Source organism: Lynx canadensis, chromosome E2, assembly GCF_007474595.2.
Source record: "Lynx canadensis isolate LIC74 chromosome E2, mLynCan4.pri.v2, whole genome shotgun sequence".
NCBI lineage: Eukaryota > Metazoa > Chordata > Mammalia > Carnivora > Felidae > Lynx > Lynx canadensis.
This window is the reverse complement of record NC_044317.1, coordinates 38417866-38444588: the sequence shown is the minus strand read 5'-3', so window position 1 is coordinate 38444588 and position 26723 is coordinate 38417866.

Here is a 26723-nt window from a genome sequence, read left to right as displayed (position 1 = left end):
CAACAGGTGTGAAATTCTTCATCAGCATATGCATGAGGGAGCAGAATCACACCTCAAATATTTAAGATAAAACTCCTTAATAACAGCATGAAAGCAAAGCAGGTGTTAAATTACTGCAGAATTTGTACTATCATCTGGGACCAAATGTGGATGCTTCTGAATGATTGTGACATTCCTGCCACAGAGAGCTGGGTGATCTGAACTTGCTAAATCCAGCTAGGTAGGTTCTGGGGCTAAGGTGATGAGGACCACAGAAGAGAAGGCAAAAAGGATCACACCTCAAGAAATGGAAGTTGATGATCAAAGTCTTGCCTCTCTGCCTGAATCATCTGGTTATACCAAGAGCAGAAGGCAAGGAACTTCTGCAAAAGTCAAGGATCATTTGTATCAGACATTTGTTGACTTCTGTATCTTATCCATGCCTTCTTTTCTTAATAAAAATATTTTTCTTGCTATTTGGGAAATCACTTCTGTTCTACTGTGTTAAAGCTCATTGGGATTGTCAATCAAAGTACCCTGCCACCCTCACCCCATTAGATAAGGGACTAACCTGATTGGTTTCTCTCTTGGGACTTTGACTCTTGAGTGGCATAAAGTAAGAAGAATGGGATGGTTAGGACTGATAAGCCACCACTTAGTTTCAACTGCCTGTGTCCCTGGAGCAGCCATTGTTCCGGTTTCTTTTGTGCCTGTTTGTCTGGATGGGCCTTTGATTTGGTGAGCTCTCTAAGATCTTCCCATTAAATTTTACTTTTGCTTAAGTTAACAACCAGAGTTGATTTCTATTGCTTGCAATTAAAGAAACTTGACTGATATAAAGATAACAAAAACAACCACAACAGATGCAGGTGTTGTTTATTGAGCACTAGCTTTACATATGTTACTGCATCTGAAGCTCACTATGACACTCTAAAGTAGATATTATTATCTCTGTCTTATACACTGGGGTAGTCAGAGGCATAAGCAGCCTAGGCCAAATAACTCTTTAAAGCCGTATTTGTGATCCCAGATGAAGCCCTCTTTGGCGAGCCTCTAACCCTGCACAGTCTCGTTTGGGAGAATCACAGCATGTCTCAAGTTCCCACTCTTTTTTTTTTTAATGTTTATTTTTGAGACAGAGAGACAGAGCATGAGTGGGGGAGGGGCAGAGAGAGAGGGAAACACAAAATCTGAAGCTGGCTCCAGGCTCTGAGCTGTCAGCACAGAGCCCGAGGCAGGGCTTGAACTCACAAGCCATGAGATCATGACCTGAGCTGAAGTTGGATGCTCAACAGACTAAGCCACCCAGCCGCCCCTCAAGTTCCCACTCTTAAGGTGAAAGTAGCTTGAAAACCATTTCCACTAATGGTAAAAGGTCAGAAGGAGAACTGACCATAAGCATTTGTCTTTCTTCTGAATCAGTTGTTTATGGGAATCAAGAAATTTCCAAAGGGGAGAGATGAATGCTTAGTGGAGTAGCCAGAGAGCTGGCTTCAAACGGCCAAAGGTCTGCCATTGAAGAATAAGCAGAAACAGTATCCAAGATGGGATAAAACAGGGAGGTGTGATGTCTCTGCACTGGAGAACTTCCTGGGAAACAGGTCTATCCAATGTGCAGCTATGGTCCTGCAGAATGTCCTTCAGGCCTGGCTTCAGGCCACTTGTGGATAAAACCGTGCACTTATCCAAGGCACACCATGCAAATGGCCTAGTTCAGAGATTGCAAATTCAAATATCAACACAAGCCAAGTGCAAGTGGTCATATACAGAGTGAAGCGGGTCATATATAACACAGAAGGACCATGAGGTCTATTGTGCAGTGGAGAGTGTCCATCTCACGGGGGTATGCTGGACCCACTGCTGGAATTTTAAGACCTTGAACAGTTGGAGACAGAGTTTATTTGGAGGCAAGGACCCTTCCAGGAAATGAGGAGGGAACATTTTGTTCACTAGATTTTCTTAGAAATATTTAAGAGTATGGCTTGACACAGGCTTGTTAGGGGAGAACTGCCCTGTCTTTCCTCTATGCATTGGTAGCCCACAATTACAGATTGGCATTGCACTTAAAAGTCTGGATTCCTGACTTCTCTAAAACTCTGGTTTGCTTTTTTCTTTCTGTGTATCATCCCATGTTAGCTCTGATTAGGTAGCAGGCTGATGAGAACCGGGCCCCACGAGGCTAGGACACTGTAATTACTGGGATACAATAGAGGAGGGTGAGCACATGAATACGTGGGGCTTCACTGTTTTGTTGCAGAGCTGTTCTTCACACAGCATGTTCCCAGCTTAGGATGGCCTGTCAGGGCTAGTGATCAATTAAGGGACCGTCATTTCTGGCACCTCAAGTGAGCCTGGGGATATTCTGTCTCATGGGGCAAGAGATATTTCTCTCCTGTAAGCAGAAGCCTGCCAAATGATCTTGTTTGGTATCTCAGATCTGGCTTGTACCCCTAAAATATGGCCAGAGGCATCAATGGTGTTTCATCATCCATGCTCAAAAGATCCAAATATTCCCAATTATTCTGGGCAGGCTGTTTTAAACAAGGGATTCTGATCTAATAGTTGATCTATGTAAATTGCCTTAGGAGTCATTTCATTTGAATAATGTTTGCATTCACACTTAAATTCTCTATGATCTGAAGAAGAAATAGTCATTAGACACAGACAGGGCTCTGTTTTTTACTTACACCCCAGGGCTGAGCCGTCTGAGGCCAAAGGCAGGGAATGAAATTTTCATGGTGATAGCAGGTTGGGTTATCAGTGTACTCCTTCCTAACCTCATCGCTCAGTTATGGGAGTGTGTGTGCTATGCTTCTAGAAGCTTGTACTTTGAGACTTCCGCCAATGCTGAGACTCCAGAGGAGAAGAGCAGAGGGAATAAAAAGCATCTTTTCTTTCCTGTGTCCCCATTTGGGTTTGTGTGGGAGGAAGGTGAAGAATGATTATGATGCTTCCCAAAGCCAGACAGACATCACTGAGGACTGAAGCAGCCCCAGCAGGCAGAGGTAAACTGGGAGCACACTCACTTTGATTAAAAGAGACAACAGGTACTAAAGAGCCCAATGTCAAATCCTCTTAATATTTTTCAAGAGAACTGGTATCTTAATTTTTCTGTGAAATCTCTAAGTGCTTAAAATGTTGGTAGAAACTCAAATTTCAAGAGGAAAAAAAAGTCCTCAACTTTTAACCACACTCTGGTACCATTGCAGGCTGGATTAGAGTCACAACTATGCATTCCTATGATCCAGGCAGGCTCATCAGGCCTACAGTTGTTCTTTGCACTATCTTCTTTGCCAGCAGAATGGGATCTGTGGTGTGGGTCCAAGATGGATGAGATTTGGTAAGATGCTTTGAAGGTAAATAAGAATTTCATTGTCTTTATGCTAAACACCATTCATGCCAATGCCAAACACATTTTAGCAGTGGAAATGTTGGCAAGTGGCAATGTGGTAAGGTAAGTTTCTGATCTGTAACTCGATGTTTTCGGAGTTTTCTTTCACAAGAAAACCATCCTGACTGCCTGATGCTTCTGAGTGTTGTGCCTAGAAGGCTTTGCTTCCTGAAATCCTTTTTTTTTTTTAATTTATTTATTTTGAGAAAGAGAGAAAGTGAGAGAGAGAGGGGCACAGAGGGAGACAGACAAAATCCCAAGCAGGATCCACGCTGTCAGTGCAGAGCGGGGATGCAAGGCTCAAACTTACAAATCATGAGATCATGGCCTGAGGCCAACATCAAGAGTCAGACACTTAACAGACTGAGCTGCCCAGGCGCCTCTGCTTCCCGACATTCTTGAGCCCCCTGGGAGGTAAGGGCCGCCCATTATCTTCAGGAATGCATGCACTTCAGGAAGCTGTGTGCAAGCCTTTGTCACCCTGTCAGGCACATTTTACATCTCCGAATGGTAAGGCTTTCTTAAGTGTTTATGCAGGCTATGAGCAAACCATAATTTTGAGTTCTTAAAGCAGAGTTGCAAATTATAAGGGTTGTAAACTGGGAGAAGAAGCCAGCACATATTTGCCCTGCTAATGGCTACAACCTAATGCTGCAGAATAGTGTTTATGCAGAATGCTGAGGGCAAAATTGGCAATGTTGTGTATAGGCAAGTTGAATTTCTGTAGAGATAAAGACAGGGAGAGAGATATTAAAACAACCATTCCCTGCTCTGATCTTGTAATGTCTCCAGTGAACCAAAAGGAAGGCTTTAAACAAAAATTTTTTTTCCAGTTACAAAAGCAGCTCAGAGCCAATGTAGAAAAAATTATAGGAAAGAACAAAATGGGGGGGGAAAACTCCAAACCATCTTTAAATTCACCACCCAAAGATCATCACCACTGGCCGTCAAAGATAAACAAATCCAGACACAAGTCAAGCTGGTAAAAATAGATTCTAATCAGTAATACACTATTGTAATGGGGCAAAACTCCAGCGTGAACTGAAGTTTGATTTGTAGAGGTAACAGGGAGTCTTAAAGGGAGAATGAGGGTATAGGAGGGGGGTGAGTGGGGCCAAGCAAGAATCAGGGAAGTGAAAAATTACAAGCAGGAAGGGGGGTCGGCCAGTGCGATTAGCCCATTTGGGTTTGCTAATAGGCATTTATGGAAATCAGAATCCTTCCCCACCATAGACACTGGGGAACAGGGCCCTATTTTCAGGTTGGCTGGAAAAAACAGTAAATTCTCTTGGCAGCCTTGAGTTTTCTCAGGCAGGCACTTTAAGGGGGACTAGGGTCACCCTAGGGATGCGGCCTTGAGCTATCAAAACTATGCTGGTGTTTGATCATATCTTCACAGGCCAAGGTTGAGGCCTAGCAGGGAAGAGTGTTCAGAGGAGCTTGTCAAGAGTTTGGTCAAGCAGAGTCCTTGTCATATGTTTCAGAGTGGAACCTTCCAGTATGTGGGATTGTGTGTGGACATTTTCCTGTATGTTTCTTCAGCTGGCTCACACCTCTTAGAAATTTAGCATGAACATCTGTCTACAACAAACATCAAACATCCCCTCTCATTACTATATTTATGGGGTTATGGCTGTAGAGTATTCCATGCTTTGGAACAAAGTTGGACTTTACCTTTCTTGAACATTTCATTTCCTTTTCAGAAGCATAGATAACTCTGCTATGATTATCCTTAATTATACCTCTCTGCATATTTCTGATGATTTCTTTAGAATAAATATCTAGAAGTGGGTTTGCTAGGACAAATGGCATGCAGCTCCATTAACACTGGTCACAGTTTGGCCTACTTCCTCCACACCGTCTCCTCCACGTACACAGCCTCAAATGTCCTCGATCTGTCAACAACATCCAAGTGACCTGTGGCTTCAGGCCCCTAGAGCCAACAGTCTCAGCCACAGTAGAGTGGACATGCTGGAAATGGAGCTCAGTCTCTTTTCCAACCCCTGTCCTGGATAACTTGTCTTCGCAGAGTGTGAACTTACCATTTTCCAGGTGGTCAGGACAGAAACACAGCAATCATCTTAGTGTGCTCCCTCCCACATCCAATAAATCACCAAGTCCTGGGAATTCTTTCCCCTGAGGGTCTTGAATATGTCCACATACTTTCATTTTGTCTGATACCACCTGAGAGCAAGCCACTAGCTTGTTTGTGTCAGTGGATTTCTTCAGGAGATTCCTAAACCCTGAGGAGTTTTGTCAGAGATAAATCAGCCTGATAAACACATTCAAACCAATGTGAATGGGACATAAAGTTCTCTCTCTCCTGGGGATTTTATCTTAAAAGAGAATTGAGGCCATGTTTTACCTGAGGAATTGTGAACTATTGGGTTAATCTTGACATTTGGTCTGTAGAGAGTTTTGAAATAAGGAGTCTCTTGGTTTCCCGTTATTGAATCACTGCTTCCTTTACATCCCTTATTTTCCCTGTTTGAGACAGTGTCCAGGTCTGAGTGACCTAGGTAGGATCCTTGGGAATAGCAAGACCAGGCCATAGCCTTGTGCCTGATGCCCACCACCCATGAGCTTCTCCTCTGCCAGCTGGGAGCCTCCCAGACATATATCTCCAGGCCTGGCTCAAGTCCTAGATGAACTGAGTGCTTAGCAGGTATTTGAAGGAACTGAGAAAGCACTTAGGCCCATGCTGTGCTGGGGACCTGGTCAAAGTGAGAAGCAGGATCAGAATCCTTGGCCTCCAGACTTGAGTAATGTAGGCAACTGCTCATATAAGGAAGCCCCGGCCACTGTCAAAGAGATAGCTGTGGCTTCAAGCATCTGCTGCCAGCACTGCCACCTGCCATTTCTCTGCCTTTATTACCTTCAGAGCACTGTTGAGTCAATAGCCAGGGACTCAACATGTATATTTAGGCCATATGCTGCTTGGTGAATGTGTTTATAAATGACTTTATATATTTATGTCCCCCAAGCCAGGGGACATAAATCCAGGTATTAGTCATCTCCTGCTACATAACAAATTGCCACAAACTTGACAGCTTAAACCAACACACATTTATTATCTCCCAGTTTCTGTGGTCTGGGAATCAAAACAAGCTTTATCTGAATCCTCTGCTGTAGGGTCTCCAATGAAGCTGAAATCAAGGTGTCAGCTGGAGTCTCATTTGAAGGCTTGACTGGGGAGGCTGTTGGCAGAATTCAGTTATTTGAGAGCTATTGCACTGAAGGCTTTGGTTCCTACCTGGCTGTTGACCAAAGGTCATCCTCATTTCCTTCTGGAATGGGCACCTCCAGCATGCCAGCTCACTTCACCAAAGCATGAAAGCCAAGAAGGGAATAGAAAAAGTCTACTAGCAAGAAGTCAATTTTTTGTCACCAAATCACTGAAATGACATCTCACCATCTTTGCCTTTGCTGTATCTTTGGGTGAGAAGCAGGTCACAGGTCCTGCCCAGCCCCATGGAAAGGGGATTACACAGAGGTGGGAACACCAGGAAGTGGGTACCACTGTTGGCCATCTCAGAGGCTGCCTGCCACAAAGTAGGTAGCTGGCCATGTTCTCATGGGCTCCAGCTGAGCAGCTCTGCCCCCTCAAGATTAATGCTCCACCAAGGGGTCTCCTAGTTCCCAAAATTATAACCTTCCCATTCTCCTGCTTAGTTCATGAGCTCTTTGAGAGCAAGGCCTGTGTCCCTTTTGCTTTCTATAATTGTCCCTAGGGTAGTGCCTACTGACTCCCAGGTACTGACTACATAGTGGATGGATAAATATGTGGGGATCTGAGATCAGGGCAGAGCCATGGCCCCTGCCTGCATGTACATCCAACTCTGCAAGAGCCAGAGATGCTGGTGCTGAAGACAGATCAGGCTGGCCTCACTATGGGTGTGCTGTTTATTTAGATGCTTCTGCAAAACCTGTCTCCTCCAGGAAACCTGGCTCTGTTAGCCTAACCCTGACTTCTAATCCTTTCTAAACCACTCACTTGAGTTTCCCTGTCATAATGTCAGTGTTTTCAGGCTTTGCTTTCCAGCTTAGAATCAGAGTTCAGGAGGTTCCCTTTTCTTAAATCCCTTAAATACCAAGCCCCCCCCCCACTATCTCCCCCACACACACCCACCACACACACAAAACACCCACAGCAAGATGCCTCAATTTCTCTGCCCCAGACAATGTTGTCATACAGTTGTCACACTGGTACTTCCCAGTGTTCCAATTTTTCTAGGAAATTTCAAAATTTGGATTTTTATGTACAGTTTCCCTATTTTAAAAAATGTGTACAGGTAAAACAAACACATCTGCGGGCTTGATCTGGCATGTGGGCCATAGGTGTGTGATTCTTGGTTATACCATATGTTCACACAATGACTGTACTTTACTCTGGGATCTTTGTGACAGGACCACAGTGCCTGCCATAATGTGTGCTCCCAAAGTGCCCACACACAGTGTGTACTCAGCTGCTGGGTTCATGTGCTCTTTGAGTGGGGATGGGGAATACACATTCTGAAGCTCTTCCAGGAAAAGGGCCACTGTTTGTTGCTGCCATTTGGAATGAACCCATGTGGGGGTGCCCCCTTGGTAGTGAGGTGTAGGTTGGTGGTCCTCAGCCCTGTCTTAGTAAGTTATGGAACTGTTCTTTGAGCAAAGCAAATGAAGAGGAGGTTTGTGAATATCTGAGAAGCTGCACAGAAACAGCAGTAAAGAGTTTATGTCCATACTCACAAATAAAAATGCAATTGGATAGGGGCACCTGGGTGGCTCAGTTGGTTAAGTGTCTGACTTTGGATCAGACCATGATCCCATGGTTCCTGAGTTTGAGCCCCACGTTGGGCTTTGTGCTGACAGCTCAGAGCCTGGAGCCTGCTTCAGATTCTGTGTCTTTCTCTCTCTTGGCCCTCCCCTGCTCTCACTCTCTCTCTCTCAAAAATAAATAAACATTAAAAAAATTTTTTAATGCATTTTGATAATTCAAAGCTCAGAATAAGTTAAAAGTAGTGCTGGGGACAACAGAAAATCCATTAGTGGCTAATCCACATTAATGACCTTTAGAAAGCTTGGCTGTCAACAGTGGACCTTGGCAGCTGCCAGATGGCATCACAGGACTGTCCCTCCATGTTAGCTTGGCCGCAGGATTGTGTATAGCCATCCACATCACTGCCATCACAGAGACTGTGCAGCACCCACATTCAGCCAGAGCTAGGGAGGGAGGTCTCTCACAGAATGTCTGAGGTAATGTGGAGCTAGAGAAATTCTGGGGATCAGATTTGGTGAGGACATTGTACTTTCCTTGCTTGTCTCATGTGGGGTAATAAACTTTTCTGGCATGAAGAGAAAATAAATGAAAACGAAACTCTGGGATGAGGAATAGTTTGGTTTTAGCAACAGAAGCTGATGGGGCGGCAGGGTTCGGGGGGGGGGGGGGTCCTACAAAAAGATTTCCCAGCTCAGCAGCAGTGAAAGACCAGGTTTTATTTATTCCCCATCAGTCACAGACTGATACTTTTGCAACATTCCATAAAAAGTGAGTTATGACAAAAAATGAAATTAAAAAAAATCATGTGAAATACAAGCCACGGGTTTTTATTATTAAAAAATTGAACAGTAATACTCTGTTACTCCATCAGATTGCTGCTGAGGTTTCAAAGCATTTCATCATGATCACACTAAGGCAGGAGCAAACCAGAGGTTTCCCTGACACCTGGACTGTCCCACTCTGTCCTTGCTTGGCTGTTCCCCCTGCTTGGAGCCACCCTTCCTCATCTGATCTCTTCTCATGTTGAGTGGGTGCCCACGAGTATCCAGAACTGTGCCTGCAATGTCCACATCTGCCACATCTCTCCACCCTTCCCCAAAGCTGCTACAGTTGGGATCTGTCCCCTGTCACCTGGACCACTCAGCTTCTCCTGGCTGGGGCCTTGGTCTCCCACACTTGACACATTCTCTTACTTTCCCTCCACAAGGCTGCCAAAGAGATCAACTCCCTAAAACATGCATCTGATTACATCCATTGCCTGCTGGCTAAAGTCCTTCAGCAGCTTGTAGGCAACTACAGGGTGGACTCTAGTTCCCAGTTATGGGCAGAGCCCCACATACCTGGCTGCCTCCCTCCTGGCCCCACCTCTAATAGCTGCCAGATCTCTTGCTGTGCTTGAGTGGGCTCTGCTTCCTCTTGCCTGAGCCCTCACTGTGCTTTTCTCCTCCCCTTCTCCCCCGCCCCAGTCTCCCGCTCCTCCTACCACTCCTCCTCTTCCTTCTCCCCCTCTTTCTCCCTCTCTGTATGATCTCAGACCCAGGCCAGGTGCCCCTTCTTCTGAGGGGCTTCTCTGCCTCATCCAACCCCAGATCCTAGTGATCCATAGAACATTCATCTTGCCTTCTTCTAGCACTTGTCACATTGTAGTTTGTTTCTTTCCTTGGAGCCTGTCCATGGTACAAGATGGTGTCCTTCTTAGGGAAACATCTCTGAGTGTGATATCTGCCTCCTTAACCCCATATGCTAGACTTACCCTCAGGAACCACTCCACAGCTGTGTGAGTGACTAGAGGGTGGCCAGAGGTTGATGTCAGGGACATCAATGACATAATAGCATCACACACCTCAAGAGAAGTGGGAAGATCTCAGGGAGTGGACAGGGAAGGGAGTCAGGAGATGTCAGCTCCAATGGAGGGACAGATGCCCACAGACACAGACTTTGGAGGTAGAGCTGGATAAACCCCAATTTTGTCTCCCCCTGAGTGGGACAACTCCAAAGCACATTCCACAAGCCTCTGGGCATGTTGAGCCCCAGGCCACAGAGGTAACCTGCTCATCCTTCCCTACCTTGCTCCCACATTCCCTCTCTTGTTTCTGAACATCACCTCTCACACAGACAAATTGCTTCCAAGCTCTTCTCTCAGTTCTTCTTTCTGGGATCCAGAACTGGGATAGAGAACTCCGTGGCTGGCTCCTGTCATAGTCTAGTGCCAGGGGTGGGAACAATCACTGCAAGTTGTGACAGAGACTCAGAAAAATACCTCAGGGCAGGATAGCAAATTTTCCTGAGTGGGTCAGAGAAGGCTTGTGGGGCTAAGTGACCTTTACAAAGTTGCAATCCCACACAAAAGGTGTCATAGAGGGGCTCAGAGGAGGAAGGGTTAGTCCTATTTGGAGCAAAAAAAATTTCAGACAGGCAGAGATTGAGCTGAGGAAAGGGTGCAGTGTAGTCCATAGCTGAGGAGAGAATGCAGGTGAGGGCATGACTGCCACCTGGGCTACCAAGATAGTAAACATCTGTGGAGCACACCTGTGGAGGACTTGGGCAGGAGGTGCTACATGTGCCATCTCATTAGATGCCTACAGTAATTTTCTGGGCCATCCCCAACATAGAAGAAGAGGAAACTGAGGCTCAGTGCCTGGCCAAGGTGGAGCCAGGGTATGAAATCATGGGCAGAGAGAGAAGGAATGGACCATAGGGATTGCTCTTGGTGATTCCTTTTAGATTTCCTGTCCATGGAAGGTCCTAATGGGCCTGCTCTATGCCAGGACGTGTGCTAGGCCATTTGAACATGGTATTGTGCTCTAGGCAGCCCTTTCTATATTAAACATTAATACTATATAATATTTTGTCTTATGTAAATGTGCTTGTGTTGGATGAGATATGAATAATTTATGTGGCTGTGAAGTTGTCATCCCAGATGTTAGGGACAAAGAGTTGTTCATCCCTCTTGTCCTGTGCTACTGTGCCCCAACCCACTGAACTGAGAAAGGGCTGCCTTTGCCTCTCTGCCACTTGCTGTCAAGGGACAAAGATGAAACAGAGATAGAGAGATGAGCAGAAGACAGCATGGGGGAGTTTCTGAGGTCTTGAGCCACATATAGGCAGAACCAGTATCTCCACCGTGCAGTAAAATGCCCCAAATCCCATCCCTCCTCTCCTGGGAGGCTGGGCTTCTCCTCCAGGGCCACACTCCTGCCCAATCCTCCAGGAAAATCCTAAACTCCAACTTGCACTGATGGCTAGCTACCTCTGTCTCTGCCTCTGTTCTCCTCTATGCCTCTCTCTGTCTCTGACTGTTTTTCTTTCTGTCTCTGTCTTTCTATTTGTCTGTGTCCTGTCTGCCTCTGTCTCTCTGTCTGTCTTTCTCTCTGACCTCTGGCCACATTCTCATTCTGTTCACCTCACACCACTTTGGAGATCCTGGCCCTCACAGGCAGCCAGACTCATTGTTATTGGCTCAAATCAGAGCCTCTTTTCTTCATATTTATCGCAGACTCCTGTATCATGGTTATACACAAGGCTCTTGGAGGTGGAGCTGGGAAGCAGGAATGAGGGAGTGAGCAAGTGAGACAAGGAAGAGAAAAAAATCCAATCCAAAGTTCTGGAGCTGGTTATTACTGTGGGCAGTGGAGGCTAGATCCCGTGGAGGCTCCTCTAAAAACTCATCAGCTATGTGCCTAAGACATGCCCCATCTCTGTGAAGGATGGGGACTTGGGCTTCCCTGGGAGGAGCTGAGGGAATATGGGGAGTGGCCAAGGGGTGGGGGGAGTAGAAAAGTGTGGAAATTCAGCAGGTGCTGGGGGGATGGTTCTGGCATGTGCAGGAGAGCTGCTCCCCACAAATGCAGCTGAAATCTGAGCTCAGGTAGGGACAATACTTGGTACAATTCCTGGTTGACTGCAAAATGACACCCAACACCCTTAGTGTGGTATTCAAGTCCCCCAGGACTTGGCTTTGGTTGACCAATTAACCTTTATCTACTACTGTTAGCCCTACTGTCATTAAAGTAGACTGCTCCTGTGGCATGTGATAGCTCTTCATGTTTGGCCATCTCAGAGTGTTGGTTTTACCATTCCCACACCCTGAGATGTACTTATATCCTGTACCCTTCCATCTGCATCCATCTAATACCTGTTCATCTTTCAAGTCACACTTCTACCAAGAAAACTTTGGAAGCCTCTCTATCCCAATGTGAGATCTTGGCTCTACCATCAGTAGCTACATTTCTCTTTCACTGGCTTTTCTTCAATTAAATTTCTTCAATATTACCAGGCTTCAATTTGCCAGGCATGACACCAGGGACCAAGGTCACAGAAATGTATGCCTGCCCTCGAAGACCTGGTAGCACACTGAGGTATCTGAGCACAGGTAGAGTATGAGTTCTTAAGGCAAGAATTATCTTATTGCTGTGGTGTTCTAGAACCCAGCAAGGTGCTGGCCGATTGAAGGTGCGGCTGTTTTCATTCTGGGTGTGTAGCTCTCTCTTTTCCATTTAGTCTAAATTCCTTAGATAAAATGGCACCTGCTTTGTCACACCTTGCTTCAGTCCTGCAGCCTTAGGAGTTGGTGGAGTTTTCAGGCCCTGTTGTAAAAATCTTCTGGCAGCCTGGGCACCTGAGCAGTTGCCCTGGGCTCTCTAATGAAGACTACAATGGAGGTAGATAAGTGACCTGCCAGAGGCAGGGCCAAGAAGCTCTGCCAGACCTCCCCTGAGGGGTGTCTGCATTCTCCTGGCTAATGGCAAACATTTCTCTCTCTGGCTGCCAAGAATCCCCCTTTTCTGGTTGCTTTTGGACTCCTGGCATGACACAAGCCCTTTGGGAGGCTGCAAGGTCACCTCATGCCAGCATCAACATCATTGTCTGTTGGCCAGATGTCCCAAGACAGGTGTCAGACTTAGTGACTACAGGGAGTGTGTCCTGAACCCAGAGATCTGGCAATCCTCAGTGCAAGTGAAGATGAGCTTTAAAATAGGTCCAATCAACTAAAGGCTTGGGCTGATTAGATGGGAGTTTCTGATTTTTAAAAGTTTTTAAATTGTAATATACATTCTATTTTAAAATGTATATATTTACAGTTTAAATAATAAAAGGAGAAGCCATGTACCGATGATCCAAGTTAAGAAATAGAACATAATCCTCTGTGCTCCTCCCAACCTCATCCACCTCCAGATATAACCAGTACCCTGAAGTTCGTGTTTACCATTCCTTACTTTTCTTTATAGCTTTATCACATTACATGCATTCCTAAATAAAATTTTAGTTATGCCCACTTTTGAAGTTTAAGTGTTTCTACTGTATATATATACGTTGTGTGATTTGTTGTTTTTGTTCCACATTTTTTTAAAAAATTGCCCACATTCATGAATATGGCTATAGCTCATTCATTTGCACCATGATATAGTATTCCACAAAATGCATTTATGCATGCATTTATCCAATTTGCTTTTAAGGGAGATTTGGATTGTTTTCAGTTTTTTGCTTTTTTTATATCATGCTGCAATGAGCTCTTCTATACACGGTTTCTGGGGTACATATGCAAATGCTCTTGTTAGGGCAGTAGTTCTCAACACCAGTGCCCCCCTCTGTGACAAAAATTTTGTGATGTTTTTACTATTTTGAAATGAATTTTTTTTATCATATACCATAGCATATTTAAGGAATTTCAAGAAATCAATCTGTTGCTCTAATAGTAATATAATAGAGAAATAAAACATAGCAAATTATAACAACAGATGGTTTGTACCAATATGCAAATTTGGGATAACAATTACACCAGGAGCCAGAATAATGATGTCCAATGTTTTCACCTGTGTGTAAACTTACTATGATTTTTCTAGCTACAAATGCAAGCAGACATAGGTGTTTTGAATTGGTGACCCTAATACCATATGGAAGGTTCTCAATAGAGATATGATTTTCTGAAATATTGGCCAATTCTGGGCAAAGTTCCAAACACCAATGGAAAGCACAGTCTTCCTTCATGTTGGAAGGTAGTTGCAGTACTAGAAAATGCAGTATGTTAAAACTCATTAACACAACATGTGTATTATATGTAAAACAAAGGTAGAGTAGGATTTCAGGATCAGATAAGTATGAACAGATGCTCACCTGCATAAATTATGTAGCCACGTGGGATGAAGGCTAATTCACCTTTGTGTGGGACTGCTCCAGAAACTGTAGGACACCTACTGTTCATTGTCCCACCTACTAAATGTCAATGTGCCCCTCACTCTTAGTGACATCCTCCTAGGGTGTGGTAATGAGCCTGTTGGGAACCACTTTTTTAGGGTACTTAAGAGTGAAAGTGCTAGGTTTGAGGGTAAGTGCACATTTAACTGATTAGATAATAACAAATGGCTTTCCAAGATGGTTAACTCAATGTACTGTTCCATTACCCATGCATGAGGATTTCTTTGTTCTGCTTTCTTACTTGCACTGGGAATTGTCAGACTTCTACATTTTTGCCTGTCTGGTAGGAGTCAAATTGTCTTTAATTGTATTTTCTCAGCTTCTCACATAATTAAACACTTTTACATGTTTATGGATCATTAGTGTTTTTATTCTATGAAATTGACTGGTCATGTCATTTGCCTATGTTTTCTTGTTTATTTTTAAAGGTCCTTTATTTTTATTGATACTAATCTGTCAATTATATGTATGCAAATATATTCTCCTAGTTGGTGACTTTGTATTTTTACCTGTTTTATGATGTCTTTTGATGAGACGTTTGTAATTTGAATTTTATACCTAAAGATACATGGAATTATCTAGTCTTATAACTTTCCCTTGGGAAAGGATCATCCAGTCTGCTCAATGAGCTCACTATTTATCCATACTTTTTCTGTCTTAGTAAAATATATCACTTCTGTCCTCATCCACCACTCCCACACATATGCACTTTGCACTTTTTAGCTCTGAGGCAGATTTCCGTGATATCCTTTAAATAGCTGTTGATATGGCAGAGTTCTGCTCTCTCTATTGTCTTGAGTGTTGATTTAACAGGTGGCCCTTGGTGAACGTGGACCACAAGTGCTTAAGCACAGAGTTGCCTATGTCCCCAGACATTCTGCAGGAAAGCAGGGTCTTTTTGAGGATTCCAGAATTAACTGAACTCACAGAACCAGCCAGTCAGTCTGATGTAAGTTTTGAAGAAGGCTATGCCTTTAAGGCTATAATGCCACTGTCTCCAGATGTGTAAATGGAAAAGATAACAAATTGAGACAGATTTCCATATTGGGCTCCCCATCTCTACAGTGAAGTTCCCTTCGGAGAGAGCTGGACATATCAATGAATTGGTATGAGTAGGGAGTCTCTGAAAGCCAACGTCTAATAAGTTTGGTGCAAAGGCAGATCAAGCTCATTTTTCCCTAAGCTTTACCTTCTGATGGTTTAATTTTTTTTTTTGAGAGAGAGAGAGAGAGAGAGAGAGAGAGAGAGCAAGAGAGCAGGCAATCAGGAGAGGAGCAGAGAGAGAAGGAGAGAGAGAATCTCAAGCAGGCTCCATGATCAGCACAGAGCCCATTGTGGGGCTTGATCTCACAGCCATGATATTATGACTTGAGCTGAAATCAAGAGTTGGACACTTAACTGACTGAGTTAAGGTGCCCCTGATGGTTTCAAATGTGAAGTGCCCCTGATGGTTTAAAATATGAAGAAAGTTAACCAATTATAATGATACAGACTTACAGGGACACAACTGCATCCCAAGTTAGCAGTCAGCTCTAGTCTCTTCCAGAGGTTCTGGAATACTTCCCAAGGTGGCTTTTCTTGAGCTTGCCCAGGCCACCCATGTCCTGCTCACATCTGGTGCTGTGGGCTGGAGCCCACCAGAGCTGTCTGCAGCAGATTGTAGGATCAGGTCTCTTTGACCTCAACCCTCTTGAAGGAATCTGACCATGCCTCTGAACCAGGGATAATTAGATGGATTTGTGCTTAATGCGTTTTCCAATCAATGCAACAACCTGAGGACTAATTTATGAAAATTGAATATGGTGACAAAACACTGCATTAAAACCTTACATATCTTTATAGATTAAAAGTTAGTGTTGGGGGTAGATTTACAGATGGCTTGGGGAAACCACAAGACAATAGAGAGTTTTCCTCTTTCGTTTTACCTTATAGATTGATAATGTCCATAAGGATGGAAGAAAGGCTGGGAAATCAAAATATCTTCTTAGGGGGTGAAGTATATCTCTTCCTTCCAGTGTGTTTATCTCACTGCCTATTCTCTTCTATTCTAATGACAGAACATAGACTCTCTGGTCTCTTAAATCCACACCCTCTGCCCCACCAAAAATAAGATTTGAGAATGTGTCTCAACGTCTGAGCTAAATTCCAAGACAGCCACTTCTCTAAAGCAGGAACATTATCAAGTGGGCCTGACCCAAATGGCCAGTGGTTTCCACACTCCTTTGGTGTTTCTTTCTGGGCAGAAAGAACCTTGAATCCAAGAACCTAACCCTGGACTCTGGTGTGGGGAGGAAGGGCCAGCAGATCTCTAAAAGGCTTTAACATATGAGCTAACAACAACTACCCTGCTCCAAAACAAACAAAAAACCCAAACAAAACAAAAAAAAAATACAAAACCACAGAAAACTTCAAAGCCTCTGGAAACTCATCAGAGAAAAGGGGGAGGGGAGAAACGCTTGTTTTATTGCATTTCATTTCTGGAGGGCCAGGGAGATTGTAAAGAAAGTCTGAGAGTTTTTGTGGTTGGTATGAACAGCAGCGTCTGGCAGAGGAAATGCTCCCTGACAGGACATGGGTGCAAATGCTTCCTGACAATTCTAATCAAGGAGTGCTCTCATTAGCATTCAGGATGGCTGGGATGATAAATTATATGAATAATTTTGGTTCTTTGTCAGGGCTTGGATGATATCTTCCTGCAACACATCTGTAGCTGCGCATACTTAATTACTAACTAAAGAACAGACAGGACGCATGAAGTGCAGGCACATCTTTATGCTGCAGAACTGACACATGTGTCCGATGGGGCATACATTAGAGAAACAAATGAGATGGCAAGCTTTTAAGCCAGAGGCCTCCTGGGACCCTTGGTTGAGCACAGGATCCAGCTGGAAACAAGGCAGAGACTTTGATCCTGGCAGGGTTAATTTATGGGCTGGGGCTGGGTTACTGTAACAGTCACACTATCTTACCAGGCTCCCTTCAGACCAACTTTGCATTCCTGAATTCAGACAAGTGATACATGAAGACGATGGCAAGTTTGAACCTTTAAAATGTGCCAAGCACTTTGTGAGTACTTCATAAATGACACTGATATGACCAGTTTCGTCCACTTCAGGGACAAATATAAATACAGTGTTTGGGAAAACCATTAACTTAAAACTCTACATGTTCCAATATCAACATTTTCTCCACTAAGCTTCCTGATCTTCATTGGCTTCTGTAACCTCTGACTACAAAGTGCAAACAGTTCAAAGTAAAATTACAGGTCTTGGGAATGGAGCAAAATTTCATGATGCCAATGAAAGTGATGTGGGGATGTTGTTCACATCCCATGCAAACTCTTGGCTAGTTGAGGCTCTGGTTGAGGTGCACTAAGTAACTGTGGAAGAGAAAGCTAGCATGAAGACAACAGAAAAGGCACTTAAAAGAGGACTAATTTGAAAATCAAAGAATGAAGAGAGGCCTCTGGAAAAACTGAATGAAGTTTTCTATGACAGTCATCTTTTATAACAATATTTAGAAAATCTTTTTAAAATAGTGCTTAGAAAATAAAACATGAAACCCAAGATGATCTATTTTACTATCATATGTTATTAACAGCTCAGTGGTTCCTTAAACATACCCACTGGTTGAAGGATGGAATCTGGAGAGCTTTCAACATCAGCCATGTGGTGTACTGAAATCAGCCCCCTCATCATGTCCCTTTCTTCCACATAATTTAATTCCAAGAGGCTTATTACCCTTCCTAACTCTGAGCCTTGGATGGACTCATTTGGACCTTCCAGCCAGCTTTGAATCTTGGAGAATGGGATGGGCAGATGTAGAATGTGACTTGCCAGTGGAGAATGAGTGAAAATTTCTTTCTCACTTCCAGAAAGAAACTTTATAAGACCTAAGGGAGTTGCACCATTGCTTTTCCCACCTTGCAATGCTCGTGGGGCATGTATCAAGATGAAGCCCAACAAAGATGTGATATGCTCTGCTTGTCTATTTTCATACATATGGACTCCTAGCTCATCAGATCTCCTAGTTCAGTTATGGCTTTTCATTACTTCATTAATAGTATTTAAGAAACACTATGAAAAAGCTAAATGTTTTATGCTGATGGTATCATTTAATCTTCACAATAAGTTATGAAACAGCTTTTGTTAGCTTCGTCCATAAAGAATGAAGAAACTGAGGCTCATAGAGGTTGGTCATCTGGTCAGTGGATTGGGATTTGATTTATGGTCTCTCTAACATCAATATATGTTCATTTTACCTTCACACTCTACTAAGTTTCCGATAGGGCCCAATCCTATCAGCCCATGTGCAAAAAAACCACCTTTCTTTATGTTCACTAAACCTGTTTCTGGCAGGCTGTGCACAGCTAAGTGCTCTTTACTGTTTGCTTAGTAGGTCATTGAGAGTGTGCAGATGTGCAAGTGCACATATAAACACAGCTGCCTTGAAAACATATGGTGTGTGTACCTGTGACTTGTGTGCTTATCTTTTTGAAGATTCTGAGCATTGATTAAGCATCATCTGCATTCATCAGCATGTTAGGAGGCAGTATGTGGCATGCATGGGCCAGTGTGTGGGGCAGGTATGAGGTCACCTGGTTTTGGTCTGCATCAGGCTGAGGCATTGGTTTGGGTGTCCCAGAAGAGTAGCTGTGCATGTTACTTTATTGATGATTTCTTACACCTATTTCTCCAGGAAAGACACAGGACTTGCCTTTTATTCACAACTCCACTCCAGAGAAACATGAGTCTATATACTCTGACAAGGGGTGACATTTCTGAGGCCATCAGAGTCAGCATCCTTCCACAAGTTCTATGAGTAAGGCCCTGCCCTGTGTGTATTTATATGTGTGTGTGTATGTGTGTGTGCACAAGCATGTGTGTGTTGTTGGGGAGACTGGGGAGAGAAAAACTTGAAGGAGAACCCTGCACTCCATGCAGCTCAACTATCTATAATGCTTGAAAATAGCTCTGAGTCAATGTAGATAGATATGGAAAGCTTTCTGAGATACTAAGTAGAAAACTGAATATGGAATATACCTTCATTTCTGGAAAAAATGAACATTATTTAAGTAAAATTTGATTTAAACACCTATCCCATGAATAGTAGGTCCTATGGAGTCTTGGAGAAAGTTGGCCTGCAATTTTCTTTGTTTGGGTTCCAGGTCCTGGCTGAATTACTGATCTCCCATAGCTCTCACCTCCTGTGACTTCTCTCCTCCCAACTCTCACCCTCCTCAAATGGAATGCAATCATGTCCTTTGTTCCCCACTCCTGTCAGTGCAAAGCAGAGGCTGGCATGGCCTTCAGAGGGGTGGATGCTGCCTGCGGTCTGCAGTGGTGAGGACCTGCTCCATATAGGGCTGCCTCAACTGCAAAGAAAGACATGCATGGGAAGGGGAAGGGACTGGGTTACTTAAGGGAGACTTGTTCTGGAGAAAATAGTAGGTAGGCAGAGTATCTGCATGAGCAGGAGCTGGGGAGTGGTAACTGTAGGCATAGTAAGAAACCCCTCTATTTGGAGAACATTCTCCAAGACCAGTAGGAGATAGGCTGCTAAGGCCTCAGAGCTCAGTTCCTGCTTGGTCCTCAGATGCCCACATCACCAGGTTGCACTTTGTCGGTACCACTGAAGAGTCACTGACAGCTCCTTAGCAGACAGTCCATGTGGCCAGTCCTGAGCACTGAGGAGACCAGGCTGTCTGGAAGAGGGTGCAGGAAAGGAAGACTGGTCAAAAAGCCATTTCCATAGCTTAGTGGGAGAAAGTAGGGCCTGAACTAGGGGAGAAGAAGAGAGGGCAGACATGAGAGAGTAGGCTGGAGTGTAGGATGTTGCAACCTCATGTGAGAAGATCAGGTGGAGACAGGCACAAAACAGACCACCCTAGAGCCTCTGAAGCAAGATAGTGGGTTGGTGGGAGAAAAGTCAGAGGAAGTTCCAGGCTGGCTGCTGCTGAGAAAGAGGCTGACAGACCCCTTAGTGTGCCTTGTTGATCCTGGGTGCAGGTATGAGCTCACACAGAAAGAGCTCCAGTCTCTAGGGGAGATAAAACTGTTGAAGATGCTGGACAGCCTGTGGTTCCTGCTGAATAGGACACACATCTGAGGAGCAGTGGGGATGCAAAGAGGGGACCCTCTATAAATTGGAGGAGGGGACAGTGCACCACTGAGAAGACGGAGTTGGAGCTGGTCCCTGGAGACTAAGAAGTTCACAGGCAGAGAAGAGGTGGGCTGTGGGGGAGGAGGGCATTATAGACAGAGGGGGCCTCTGAGGGTACAAATATACTGTTGTTTTCAGAGGTCACAGCTCTGATTTCAATGTCCTGTATGGTATGTTGGCTTTCTTCTAGAGAGTAGAGAAACTTAAATCAGACCTCTGATGTCCTACCCCAGGACCAGGGTTCTCCATTAAACACATGGGCTTCTGGCTATGAATTTTTCATTTGTAACCGAGGTCAAGCTGGGGCAAGTTCTGACTTAAGAAGATCCTGGGAAAATTGATGTTGCACAGTGCTCCATGCACAGTAGGTATTCAACATTTGTCTCTATTATCATCATTATTATTTTATCAACAGCTCTCCAAAAGACCGAGAAAAAAGTGTTTTGTGCATGTAAGTCCTTAAGTGTCCAGGGAGTTCATGGAAACCATGACACATGAGCCCTGAAGGCACATGGTGGAGAGATTACAGTGTTCTGAACACACTTTCTTAGTTTCCCTCTAATTGTTTTTGACTCTTATCAAGGACACAGATGCGTATGAATGCCTCGAGTCAAATAAGGGAAGTGTATGAATGCTGCCATCCTCTGTGTGTGGGCAGAAGTTATCTTTGATTTAATAAAGCCAGGAGCTCTCTTCATTCCCGTGCAATGTGAGAGGAAGGAAGCTATAGTACCACAAAGCCCTACAAAGCATAGGCTTTGGAGCTGAGCCATCAGAGTTAAAAAGCCAGTGCTACCAGATTTCATCTGGCCTGGCTCTGTAATCTCAGACAGATGACTTTACCTTTCTAAGCCTCAGTTTTCTTCATGTGTAAAGTGGGGCCTTATATGGATTAAAGACGATAATGTGCATTTGTAAAGTGGTTAGCACACTAAGTCTGTTAATTAAACTTTAGTTGTTAAATATTTATTTCATATGTGAGTAGACACTGTTATAAGGTCATATATTTGCTCTTATGTTGATGGAAACTAAAATTTAGCAAATAATGCTACCATCTTAACTGTACAGATTGCTTGGTGGCCTAACTCTATGTTGTAACATTTGAGGGAAGAATCAGCCTTCTGAGACTACCTCTGCTCATCCACAAATATTCCCCCATTTTCATCAAGAGGTTGTGCATGTTTGCCAGACTTTTCCTTCTACTTCACTGGCAACCTGAATGTGTAATGAGCAAATCTGGTGGAATGTCATGTTGGGGTTCAACAGTTCACTGTTTAAATCTGCCCTAGGTGTTAGGGGTCACTGTTGCTGCCCTGGTGGGGCCAGGCAGGCTAAGGTGCACCAGGAGGAGGTGCATATACTCAGGCAGAACACAGGCCCCCTCCCTTCGCTCTTGGTTTTGAGCAGTGTTGGGAGCTCAATATTCCTAAGTGCTGGCTGCTCTAAGTGATCATTTACATGCCAGCGTGGCCACAAAGGAAGGATTTATAAACATGCACTTTTCTGAACGAATTGGATGAAATCAGCTTCCCAGCTGCGGCAGGGTCATTTCTGCCAAGCCAGTTAGGGTTAGATATATTATCCTAAGGAAAGATCCGATAAGGATGGATCATTTCTTTATCCTACAGGTCAGAAAACTGAGACCCAGGAGGGGGGCAGGAGATTCCTCAAGGTCACAACCCAGCCCATACACCCAGAAACACTGTGTGAGGAGCTCAGCAGTAATTGGCTCTGTGATTTAATTCTTGCAATTCTATACGAAAAGTTGCTTTATTGCCAATGGGAAAATTTCTCCTGTGCTCTTGGAAGTGAAGAAGGTCAAATAGCTGCAATTTAAAGAAACCTTAAACTAGAGTTCAACAACTCACAAAAGGGAAAAATGGGCCAAGTGGGGGTCATGGGCAAGTGGAGGTAGCATACCCTTTCCAGGAGATGACCCCCAAACTGATGCCAATGGGTCATGCTGTGAAGGAATTCAGGCAGAATTATCCATGTTTATACTATTTCCATATTTCACTATTGCTCTGATTTTTCTACAGAAGCTGGGAATCCAGAATTTTATGTGAAACCCTGTTTTTCAGTGTTGTCAACTCAGTGGACCAAACAATTCATATCAGCAGAGCCGCTCCAGACTGCCACTTCCGGCTTGAACACTCAGTAAGCTGGCAAGCAGTGTGTTGCCTGGGTGAGTTTTAGCAGGTAAGGAGCTATTACTGAGGTTTCATGCCATTTCTATGGTGTACACAGCTTCCCCCAGCAAGGAGAAGATAGATGACCCCATATTCCCTGTACATCATTGTCTTATGTCATCAAAGATGACACTTTTCCCATTGAGTTTGAAAGCAGAAGTTTCAATCATTCTGAACAACTTGGAGTCTCAGAGAGAGACTAGAGAAACATGCTTCAATGTCTACAATGGCAAAATGTTGTGGAAAAACTCTGCCTTCAGCTCATCTTCATGCAGCTGCCTCCCTGTTATACCTAGGCTTTGCTCTGTGGCCTTTTCTGCCACCCTGGTGGGTCCTGGGCAAGCTGAAGTTCACCAAGAAGAGAGGTGGACACTGAGTCAGAACATAGGCCCCGCTCTCTTTGTTTCTGTTTTGAGCTGTGTCGGTAGCTCAGTAATCTTAAGAAGGATGCCCTAGAGCCTGTCTCTGTCCAGCATCCAAACACTGAACTTCCCTTTCTCATTTTTTATGCCCAAAGGGATCAAGTGGCTAGTCTCATAAGCCAATTTGTCTTAGTGGGAAACAGTAATTTCCAGAGAACATGTCCTATTGAAGTTGAAGTATCTTTTACAGGTATGTCAAGTGTCTTGTCTTATTAGTTTTCACATATGAACATCACCTCCAAATGTGCCTTTATGTACCTTCCCCCTTGTTCCCTCCCCCATTTTGCATATACTATCACATCATGGATATTCTTGGTGTTGTACATTCTATGGGCTTGGCAATTGTGCAATGACGTGTATCCACCAACATATATCATACCGAGTGTATTCACTGCCCTAAAAAATTTCTGTATTCTAAATAATCCTAAAATTTGTATGGAACCAGAAAGGACCCTGAATAGCCAAAGCAATCTTGAAAAAGAAAATTAAAGCAGGAGGCATCACAATCCCAGACTTCAAGCTATACTACAAAGCTGTAATCATCAAGACAGTATGGTACTGGCATAAGAACAGACACTCAGATCAATGGAATAGAATAGAGAACGCAGAAATGGACCCACAAATATATGGCTAACTAATCTTTGACAAAGCAGGAAAGAATATCCAATGGAATAAAGACAGTCTCTTCAGCAAGTGGTGCTGGGAAAACTGGACAGCGACATGCAGAAGAATGAACCTGGACCACTTTCTTACACCATACACAAAAATAAACTCAAAGTGGATGAAAGACCTCAATGTAAGACAGGAAGCCATCAAAATCCTCAAGGAGAAAGCAGGCAAAAACCTCTTTGATCTTGCCCACAGCAATTTCTTACTCAACACGTCTCTGAAGGCAAGGGAAACAAAAGCAAAAATGAACTACTGGGATCTCATCAAAATAAAAAGCTTCTGCACAGCCAAGGAAACAATCAGCAAAACTAAAAGGCAACCGACAGAATGGGAAAAGATATTTGCAAATGACATATCAGATAAAGGGTCAGTATCCAAAATCTACAAAGAACTTATCAAACTTAACACCCAAAAAACAAATAATCCCGTGAAGAAATGGGCAAAAGACATGAAGATGTATCGAAGTCTTTTTCTCCAAAGAAGTCTTCTTCTTCAAAGAAGACATCCAGATGGCCAACTGACACATGGAAAAATGCTCGACATCACTCATCATCAGGGAAATACAAATCAAAACCACAATGAGATACCACCTCACATCTCTCAGAATGGCTAATGTTAACAACTCAGGCAACAACAGATGTTGGCGAGGATGCAGAGAAAGAGGATCTCTTTTGCATTGCTGGTGGGAATGCAAACTGGTGCAGCCACTCTGGAAAACAGTATGGAGATTCCTCAAAAAACTAAAAATAGAACTACCCTACGACCCAGGAATTGCACTACTAGGCATTTATCCATGGGATACAGGTGTGCTGTTTCAAAGGGACACATGCACCCCCATGTTTATAGCAGCACTATCAACAATAGCCAAAGTATGGAAAGAGCCCAAATGTTCATCAATGAATGAATGGATAAAGAAGATGTGGTATATATATATATATATATATATATATATATATATATATACACATACAATGGAGTATTTCCCGACAATCAAAAAGAATGAAATCTTGCCATTTGCAACTACGTGGATGGAACTGGAGGATATTATGCTAAGTAATCAGAGAAAGACAAAACTCATATGACTTCACTCATATGAGGACTTTAAGAGACAAAACAGATGAACATAAGGGAAGAGAAACAAAAATAATATAAAAACGGAGGGAGACAAAACAGAACAGACTCATAAATATGGAGAACAAACAGAGGGTTAATGGAGGGGTTTTGGAAGGGGGGATAGACTAAATGGGTAAGGGGCATTAAGGAATCTACTCCTGAAATCATTGTTGCACTATATGCTAACTAATTGGGATGTAAATTTTAAAAAAATTTAAATTAAAAAAATTTTTTCTGTGTTCTGTCTCTTTCCACTGAATCCCTGGCAACAACTAATCCTTTTACTATCTCCATAGTTTTGCTTTTTCCAGAATTTTATATAGTTGGAATTAAACAGTATGTAGCTTTTTCAGATAGGCTCCTTTCAGTTAGTAATATGCATTTAAAGTTCTTCCATGTCTTTTCATGGCTTGATAACCCATTTCTTCTTAGCACTGAATACTATTCCATCATCTGAATGTAACACAGTTTATTTATCCATTCACTCGCTGAAGGACATCTTGGTTACTTGTAAGTTTGGCAGTCATGATAGAAGCTGTTATAAATATTCACATGTAAGTTTTTGTGTGTACATAAGTTTTCAACTCTTTGGGTAAATACCAAGGGACGTAATTGCTGGATCATATGATTACCACTCATCAAAATTGATTTTACCATTTTACATTCTCACCAGCAATGAATGCATGTTCTTGTTGCTCCACATCCTCACCAGCATTTGGTGTTAACATTTTGGATTTTAGTTATTCTAATAGGTGTGTAATAGTATCTCATTGTTGTTTTAATGTTTCCTTAATGTCATGAGATGTGGAACAACTTTTCATATGCTTCTCTGACATTTGTATATCTTCTTTAGTGAAGTGTCTGGGTATTTTGCCCATTTCATAATTGGCCTGTTCTCTTATTGTGAATTTTAAGAGTACTTTGTAAATTTTGGGTGTTTTATCAAATATATAATTTTTCAAGTATTTTCTTCAAGTCTATAGCTTGTGTTCTTACTCACTTGACAATGTCTTTGCAGAGCAGAAGTTTTAAATTGTAATAAAGTCCAATTTATCAATTATTTCCTTCATGGATTATGTCTTTGGTATTCTATCTAAAAAACTATTCTCATATCCAAGGTCATCTATTTGGTTTTCTCCTATATTATCTTCTAGTAATTTAATAATTTTGTATTTTACATTTAGGTTGATAACACAACTTTTTGAAGGATGAAATTCTGTTTCTAGATTCATTTTTTTACATATGGATGCCCAGTTGTTCCAGCACCATTTGTTGAAAAGATTATATTTGGGAGGAGTTAAGATGGCGGAGTAGTGTGGGGACGCTGAGCTTGTCTCATCCCTGAAATGCAGCTATATCAGCATGAAACCATTTTTGACACCTAGGAAAGTGATCTGAGGATGAATTCAACAATCTGCATTATTTGAGCCACAGAACTCGGAAAGTATGCAGTATGGAGAGGTGAGTCAGGGAGAGAAAAGCCACAGAGCTGCAGGGGGTAGGGAGCCGTTTTCATGGAGATAAGACAGAGAGAGAGAAAGAGAAAGAGGGAGAGTGCAATGCATCGGAACATACAAGAAAAGCATTCCCCCCAAAAGTAGCTGGAGGGAAAGAGAGAAAGAATGAAAACACTAGCATAAGACTGGACAAAAAACCTGTTTATTTATTTTTGAGAGAGAGAGAGAGTGAGACAGAGAGAGAAGTAGCAGGGAAGGGGCAGAGGGAGAGGGAGTCACAGAATCTGAAGTAGGCTCCAGGCACTGAGCTGTCAGCACAGGGCCCAACCCCACGACCCTCCAAGATCATAACCTGAGCTGAAGTCAGACACTTAACTGACTGAG